This window comes from Megalobrama amblycephala, linkage group LG16 (genome assembly GCF_018812025.1).
Source record: "Megalobrama amblycephala isolate DHTTF-2021 linkage group LG16, ASM1881202v1, whole genome shotgun sequence".
NCBI classification, from domain to species: Eukaryota; Metazoa; Chordata; class Actinopteri; order Cypriniformes; family Xenocyprididae; genus Megalobrama; species Megalobrama amblycephala.
Window position 1 is genome coordinate 4529706 of NC_063059.1, and position 8106 is coordinate 4537811.

Sequence of the window (8106 nt, forward strand, 5' to 3'; positions counted from 1 at the left end):
CAATATACAATGAATATATTATTTTACAGGTAATAGTATATACTGTATGCTCAGTACCTTTGGCTTATTCCAAATACTAAAAATTACACACTTTGCAGTCAATAACAATACACTTTGTTATTACTTCTACTTTGTATAATATAGTCAACATTTGAAGCGGATCAAAACCTTTAATCAAAGTTAAAGTTAAACTTTTTTGATCCACTTCAAATGTTGACTACTGTACTTTGAATTACATAATCTCAACCATACAGTATTATAATTGTGCTACTATTTAAGTACAGTTTAACACATTTTCCCAAAGTTGAATGCATTTGTTTTCAAGGTCATTAAAATAAATAAAATGTAACAACATCACTTATAAAGAGACATATTTCATTAACAAATCCAATGGTTTTTATTTAAACTTAACATAGATTCAGCAAGACTTACCATGTTTTTCATTAAAGAAAAAAAAAATATTGGACCAATGGTGACCCTAAATACACAAATACAAATTACACATTATATTCCATTTTCTGATGCTTGTAATGAGCTTCTCATTATTGCGTCTGATGGCCGCTTACAGAGGCAGTGACCGCAGAAACTCGTGAAGAACAGCGTCTGTTAACAGAATATAGATATAAGGTCAGACAGCATGAATCCTACATTGAACCAATACTATTTCTGAACAGTAAATGAGGATAAGCAGCAGGGAACTGTATCAGAATGGCATGTCGATATTGTTTTCGGTTCATAGTCAATACAACACTTTATGAATTAATATTGTACAGAATACGGGCCGATTTGACCAATCATATGAATTTTTTGGTGCTGCATACAATGTGCCATAAACCACCACACACAAACTCAAAAAGGAGATATTAAGCTGAAATATCGCTCTCCGTTTGTTAAAGAAAATAAAAAAAAGTTTGTTAACTGGTAGACTACAACTTACCTCCAAATAGCAGCACTTTTCTCCGGTTCTTTCAGGATCGCGTAGGCCATTAAATTCCCAGTTGTCGTCGCCATCTGTCAGGCTGCGATGTCACTTGATTGAACTGGTCAGAATTCCCAAGATCGAGCGATGTATTGCGCTTTCAATGTTTCATTAAATAAATTATACATTGTACAATATATTGTACAATACAATTATAATTATACAATATAATTCACCTGAAAGCCCCTGTGTGACTGAGTGAGGGGTTCAGACGAGGGCCGTGACGTCAGCAGCTCTGATTGGCTGAAGGCAGTGAGCAACAAAATCTGATTGGTCACAGACCAAGTTGATGAGACATTTGAATAAAGTGCCCCAGGGATGACGCGTTTTTGTAGGCCAACCCGGAAGTTAGCGGCGCACGGGTTCCCTCGGTTGAAAGCCTATGCATTTTTCCCAAAGACTTTTGGAAAATCGTAGAAAATAAGCTCCGTGTTTAACAAAGGGTTATGGCACTTACACGTTTTGTCTATCAAGATAATCTTTACAAGTGAACACAACATTTATAGATTTTGAAGCCTAAATAAAGTCGTCAGATATAAAAGGCTAACAGTAGGCTATAAACGGACTACAGCACACCATGGTCGCGGATCAACGTCGTCACCACCAAGCTTCCTCAAACTTTATTTAGAAAACAACTTTATTTATAAACATGCTCGCTGATTATGATCTGTGCTGTTATGAATACTTATCCACTTTTTCATGAGCAATACTGTCCAAATGTCCTGTTTTTAATGATGACATCTAAAGTCTCCGCCAAAGGATGTAGTCCCTTTTAGCAATTTGTTAGCAACCACTGATTTTAAGACACAGTAAAAGTTTAAAAAAACACAAGTGGGTTATAACTGGTGTGTTTTATGTCTGTCATGATCACAAATTGGAGTGCCCAAGTTTAGCCACCAGAGGGCACTCCAACATGGACTATTGTTCACTGTTTTGGACTTCATTTCCCATAATTCACTCCTGGACTCATTAACCTCATTCATTGCACTCAGCTGTTTTGGGTTTGTTCATTAGTGTCTGTCTATTTGGTCTCAGTTGTTTCTGTCCTCAGTTGTGGTTTGTTGTATTTGTTGCGTGCACTTTTTGTTACCTCTGGCTTTCTGTTTTTGTGGACTGTTATTTGGATTTTGACCCTTGCCTGTTCTCTGGATTCTGACCTTGGATTACCCTATAATAAATGCTGCAACTGGATCCTAACATCTTGTTCTTGTGTGCACCGTGACAATGTCATAGATCAAAACGTGAAAGTATTTAGAGGCTTTGTTAACCACAGACCTTATTTCAGGCGATTTAGCAAAAACCCATAGACTTTACGGCGTTGGAACCGGAAGTCGTAAAATGCTAACTCGCTTCCGGGTTTTGCCTACAAAAATGCGTCATCCCTGAGGCACTCTATTCTGAAATCTCAAGTTTAACCACTCAACATATTTTTTCGCATGTAACGTTACTTGTGCTGCTGGTGTGTTGTTTAATATAGATTTGTGTGTTCGATTGTAAAATGATTCTGCCAGTGTAAACTTATTAAACATATTTACTCACATTTGGAAATTATATTCTACACTGTATATATTAAATGGCCTTTTAATGCATTAATCATACTAAAATAAATAAGCACAAGTCATATAATGAATTCCAAGGATGAATAAGTAAACTTAAAAAATATACTCAAATTTAACTTTAGATACATTATTTAATATCCTTAAGTTGTAGTGTATTTTATATACTTTCAGTGCATTGTTACAATGATCATTTTCAGCACACAGTTAAAATATACCTCAAATATATTTTTATAAAGTGCAAATAAATACACTTTTAAAAAATAAAGTAAACTTACACTTCAAGTATATTTTTCTAAAATATATTATTGTAATAGAAATATTCAATAGACAATAATATGCTCTTAAGGAAAACTATATGCAACAATCTGACTGAGCATCAAACTGTACCACACATCCTCACTTAAACAGTAATAACAGTAAATAGTCCTCCTTCTAGAGCAAAACAACAAATACTAAACAATAAAAGACGCAAATGTTAGTATTAACTGTATGCATCGGAAGCTGACGGTAAACAGAAAATGCTGCGTCATTCAGTCATCCAATGGCGAACAGTAAACGGCCTGAATGCACGATAAAGTTGCTAATCTTCACGGAACATTTACATTTGAATGTATTAATATAATGGTACTTACAGTTTTCTACACGCACAAATCCACCAAAGCAAGATTTTAACAGTATTAACAACACTTAAAGAGCTGGTTTCCTTTTGCTTGCCGCTCCACTACAAACTAAAAACAACTTCCTTTTTAGAACGCGAGTAATTCAGGCAGTTATACAATAATACAGTCTTTTAGCGCCCTCTGCTGGATTGGCTTGCACTTTCCTTTACAACAGTACAGTTATAAATAAAAGAATAAGAGACAAGCGTAATCACAATCAAAAGTGGTACCAAAAGTACGTTAGTTCAAATGATGATGAGTTGCAGTCGCAGTCCATGAAAATATGATGAATCCGGCTTTCTTTCCGTGAAGGCGAGCACTCAAATGTCAATCCACTGAAACACGGCATGTCGCAATCTGTGATGAAGCAGGTGAGAACCAATGAGCGTTTGATATAAATGCTGTAAACCATGCCGTAACAGTTCTCGTCAGCGTGACTTTCAAATTTGAATCATAGCGAGCGCGGCTTTGACTATGAAGGTCGCTGCTGAGAATGAAGATGAAGATCGCCAGAAAAAGTGCAGAATTTGGATATATTCCTTACAAACATATGGATTATAAAGATTTGGAGTACAGTGAACAAATAAAGTTGATGTCATTTGTGAATTTATGTTGTGCTTTGGTGTGTCTTATGCATTGTCAGTCACTGCATAGGAGAAAACGCCTCACAGCAAACAAACTAAATATTACAAAATGGGTAAAGAATTACAGACATTTTTTTTTTTTTTTCATTTAAATTATTTGTTAATGGTAAGTCATGTTAATAAAGGGTCTACAAATGTTAGTAACACATCAGTTAATGATGAAATAATGTACACTTTACAATAAGGTTCACAAATTCCATTAATAAATGCTTTGTTAATGGTATCATATTAATAAAGGATCTACAAATGTTGGTTACACATCAGTTAATGATGAATAGTGTACACTTTACAATAAGGTTCACAAATTCCATTAATAAATGCTTTGTTGAATGTAAGTAATGATAGTAAAATGCATATAACCATGAACAACATATCTGTTAATGTTCAGATGGTTTGCACTTCAGAATTATGTTTACAGCCCAAATCAATGCCTTGTTAATAAATAATGCTGATAAGGTACACAATGGCATTTTTACCTTTAGGGTAGATGAGTTAGAAATGTTCACTCTTAGTGTGTCAGCTGCTACATAAATTAATGTAAACATGTACAGTAAGTTAACCTTAAAACATTATAAGGCTATTTACAGGCATTGTCCATTATTTCATATTATCTAATGCATTAACTAATGTTAACTACTTGCACTGTTAACATGAGTAGATGCATTCATATATGCGTGAGTTAACGTTAACAAACATTAACTAATGCTGAACAGAGGTGTTGTTCATGGTTATTTAATGTTAACTAATGCATTAACTAATGTTAACTAATACAACCTTATTGTAAAGTGTTACCATATTTTTACTGCCTCCGGCGCAAGGGAGATCCGTTTAGATCCACTCTGATGGATAGATCTGTTTGAATCCGCTCTGACGGACAACAAAGTTGAGTTAGCCCTGGTGGTTCCAGGAAGATTTGTCTGCAACAGTACTGTTTAAACACACAGCTACCTGACAAATATTCTGACTGAATCTCCCTGACTCTTCCATCCAGATAGGGGTATTCTCTGCTTTTATTGTTATTTTTATTTCTTATGCATTCCATTTTTATTCTTATGTACAGTGGGTACGGAAAGTATTTAGACCCCCTTAAATTTTTCACTCTTTGTTATATTGCAGCCATTTGCTAAAATCATTTAAGTTCATTTTTCCTCATTAATGTACACACAGCACCCCATATTGACAGAAAAACACAGAATTGTTGACATTTTTGCAGATTTATTAAAAATATCATCTTTGAGATGGATCTACACCAAGGTTACAAAAAAATTTCTGCTGCACTTAAGGTTCCTAAGAGCACAGTTGCCTCCATAATCCTTAAATGGAAGATGTTTGGGATGACCAGAACCCTTCCTAGAGCTGGCCGTCCGGCCAAACTGAGCTATCGGGGGAGAAGAGCCTTGGTGAGAGAGGTAAAGAAGAACCCACAGATCACTGTGGCTGAGCTCCAGAGATACAGTCGGGAGATGGGAGAAAGTTGTAGAAAGTCAACCATCACTGCAGCCCTCCACCATGACGGGGGTGTTTTTCAGCTGCAGGGACAGGACAACTGGTAGCAATCGAGGGAAAGATGAATGCGGCCAAGTACAGGGATATCCTGGACGAAAACCTTCTCCAGAGTGCTCAGGACCTCAGACTGGGCCGAAGGTTTACCTTCCAACAAGACAATGCCTCTAAGCACACAGCTAAAATAACGAAGGAGTGGCTTCACAACAACTCCGTGACTGTTCTTGAATGGCCCAGAGAGCCCTGACTTAAACCCAATTGAGCATCTCTCAGGCCTAAAAATGGCTGTGCACCAACATTTACCATCCAACCTGACAGAACTGGAGAGAATCTGCAAGGAGGAATGGCAGAGGATCCCCAAATCCAGGTGTGATAAACTTGTTGCATCTTACCAAAAAGACTCATGGCTGTATTAGATCAAAAGGGTGCTTCAACTAAATACTGAGCAAAGGGTCTGAACACTTAGGACCATGTGATATTTCAGTTTATCTTTTTTAATAAATCTGCAAAAATGTCAACAATTCTGTGTTTTCCTGTCAGTATGGGGTGCTGTGTGTACATTAATGAGGGGAAAAAATGAACTTAAATGATTTTAGCAAATGGCTGCAATATAACAAAGAGTGAAAAATTTAAGGGGGTCTGAATACTTTCCGTACCCACTGTATTTGTTTCCTTTTATGTAAAGCACGTTTGATTACCATTTTGTATGAAATGTGCTATATAAATAAACTTGCCTTGCCTAATATGTTAAGGCTATATTGCTTGTGTTTGATAGCTTTGCGAGCTATCTGAAAGAAGTGTATGAATTAGAGTTCAGATGGTTTAAAATAGAATAGGTTTTGTTTTGAAAATAAACAATTTCCATAGATCTATATGGTTGAATGTTTTTAGAGGTCACTAAAAGCTTTGATCAGCCTGAAGGGATCTAAGTCTAATTGTATGGTCAGTGGGGTTTAATTAAAGTGTTGTCATTACAAGATAATTATCTGTTCACTTATCCCACTGAGAGCAGTTCTGGACAGAGAGGCCTTCTGGGTATAAGGACTAAGGCAATATGACAGTATAATGACCTGTAACAACCATGTTTATTAAAGTCAAATTAGGCCATATGGGGCCCCATATGAATTACATCATTTGGTCCATTGCACCGATGATTTCAGTTGTTAGCTATGAGTTAAACAAGAACCATCATACATTTCCTTTCCAAATGTCTCTTCTTGAACGTTTTAAAACCTTTCTATAGATTTCTTTCAACATAATTTAAAAGTTGACTGAGATTATTAGCCTATTGTTAACATTTCTGACATTGCTTATAACATATGAATTACTAGCTAACCTTATCCCAGGGCTATCTCGTGTGGGGACATTTGGTCCCCATAATGTAGGGAATACCAGATATGCGCACGCACACACACACACACACACACAACACAACACAACACAACACAACACAACACAACACAACACACACTTGTATATGTGGTTTACAGGGACTCTCCATAGATGTAATAGTTTTTATACTGTAGAAACTGTATTTTCTATCCCCCTACACTACCCCTACCCTTAAACCTACCCATCGCAGAAAACTGTTTGCATTATTTGAATTTCAAAAAAACACTGTTTAGTATGATTTTTAAGCCATTTTGTTTACAAGGACACAGGAAGTGTCCTCATAAACTATGTTTACATTGTAATACCCATTATACACATTTGTGTCCTCATAAACCATGTATACAAGAACACACACACATACACACAAACCTACAGCCAATTTTACAGTGTCCAAATCACCTACGTTGCCTGTCTTTTGATTGTGTGGAAAATCAGAGGAGGCCCACGGTCACCGTGATTTTGCCAAGCAAGACATGTTCCTGGATCAACATATAGTAGTCAACATTTGAAGTGGATCAAAAAAGCTCATCAAAGTTGTCCTAAGAACTAAGTTGTCCTAAGAGGAAGGTTTTAGGACAACTTTGATGAAAGGTTTTGATCCACTTCAAATGTTGACTACTGTAATTTGTTGATCCTGGAACAACATTTCTATCCGAAAATTTAGTCCTAAACTTTTCCCAACCCCTAAACCTAACCCTACCCATAACTTATCCCTAAAATCAGAGGGAAATGATAATTGAATAACACTGATGTGGAAGCACCTAACCTAACCCAGGTTGTAAGCCTATTCTACTTACGGAACGAACGCGGCGCCAGTTACGTTTTTTTCCGTAAGTTGAATAGGGAAGGAATAGGACATACAGCGTAAGCCTTTTGAAGAATGCGGAAACAGGAAGTACGTTCAAGGTGATATTTTGTGTTTATAAAGCATAAACGATTGTATTTTTTTTAGAAAATGACCGATCGTTTCGCTAGATAAGACCCTTATTCCTCGTCTGGTATCGTTTAAAGCCCTTTGAAGCTGCACTGAAACTGTAATTTTGACCTTCAACCATCTGGAGGACATTGAAGTCCCCTATATAGAGAAAAATCCTGGAATGTTTTCATCAAAAACCTTAATTTCTTTTCGACTGACAAAAGAAAGATATGAACATCTTGGATGACATGGAGGTGAGTAAATTATCAGGAAAAGTTTATTTAAAAGTGGACTAATCCTTTAATATGGGAAAATAGTTTTTTCATAAGATCAGATTGAAATGACTATTTTTTGTCTCTTACATTACATTATATTCTTTCATTTTAATGTTGCCTGAGTAATTCCACACCTCTCTAAATTCATAAATCCCTTGTGAAAGAATAAAACTCTTAAC

General features: G+C 36.1%; 1 long non-coding RNA gene across 1 annotated transcript; it reads right to left on the reverse strand.

The window, feature by feature from the left end:
- Nucleotides 1-423: 423 nt before the first annotated feature.
- Nucleotides 424-3866, reverse strand: LOC125249370. The gene is made up of 3 exons (XR_007180545.1): nt 3171-3866; nt 938-1222; nt 424-603 (listed from the first exon to the last, which is right to left on the reverse strand). It is a non-coding gene; the product is annotated as an uncharacterized LOC125249370 (long non-coding RNA).
- Between the last annotated feature and the right edge of the window lie 4240 nt (nt 3867-8106).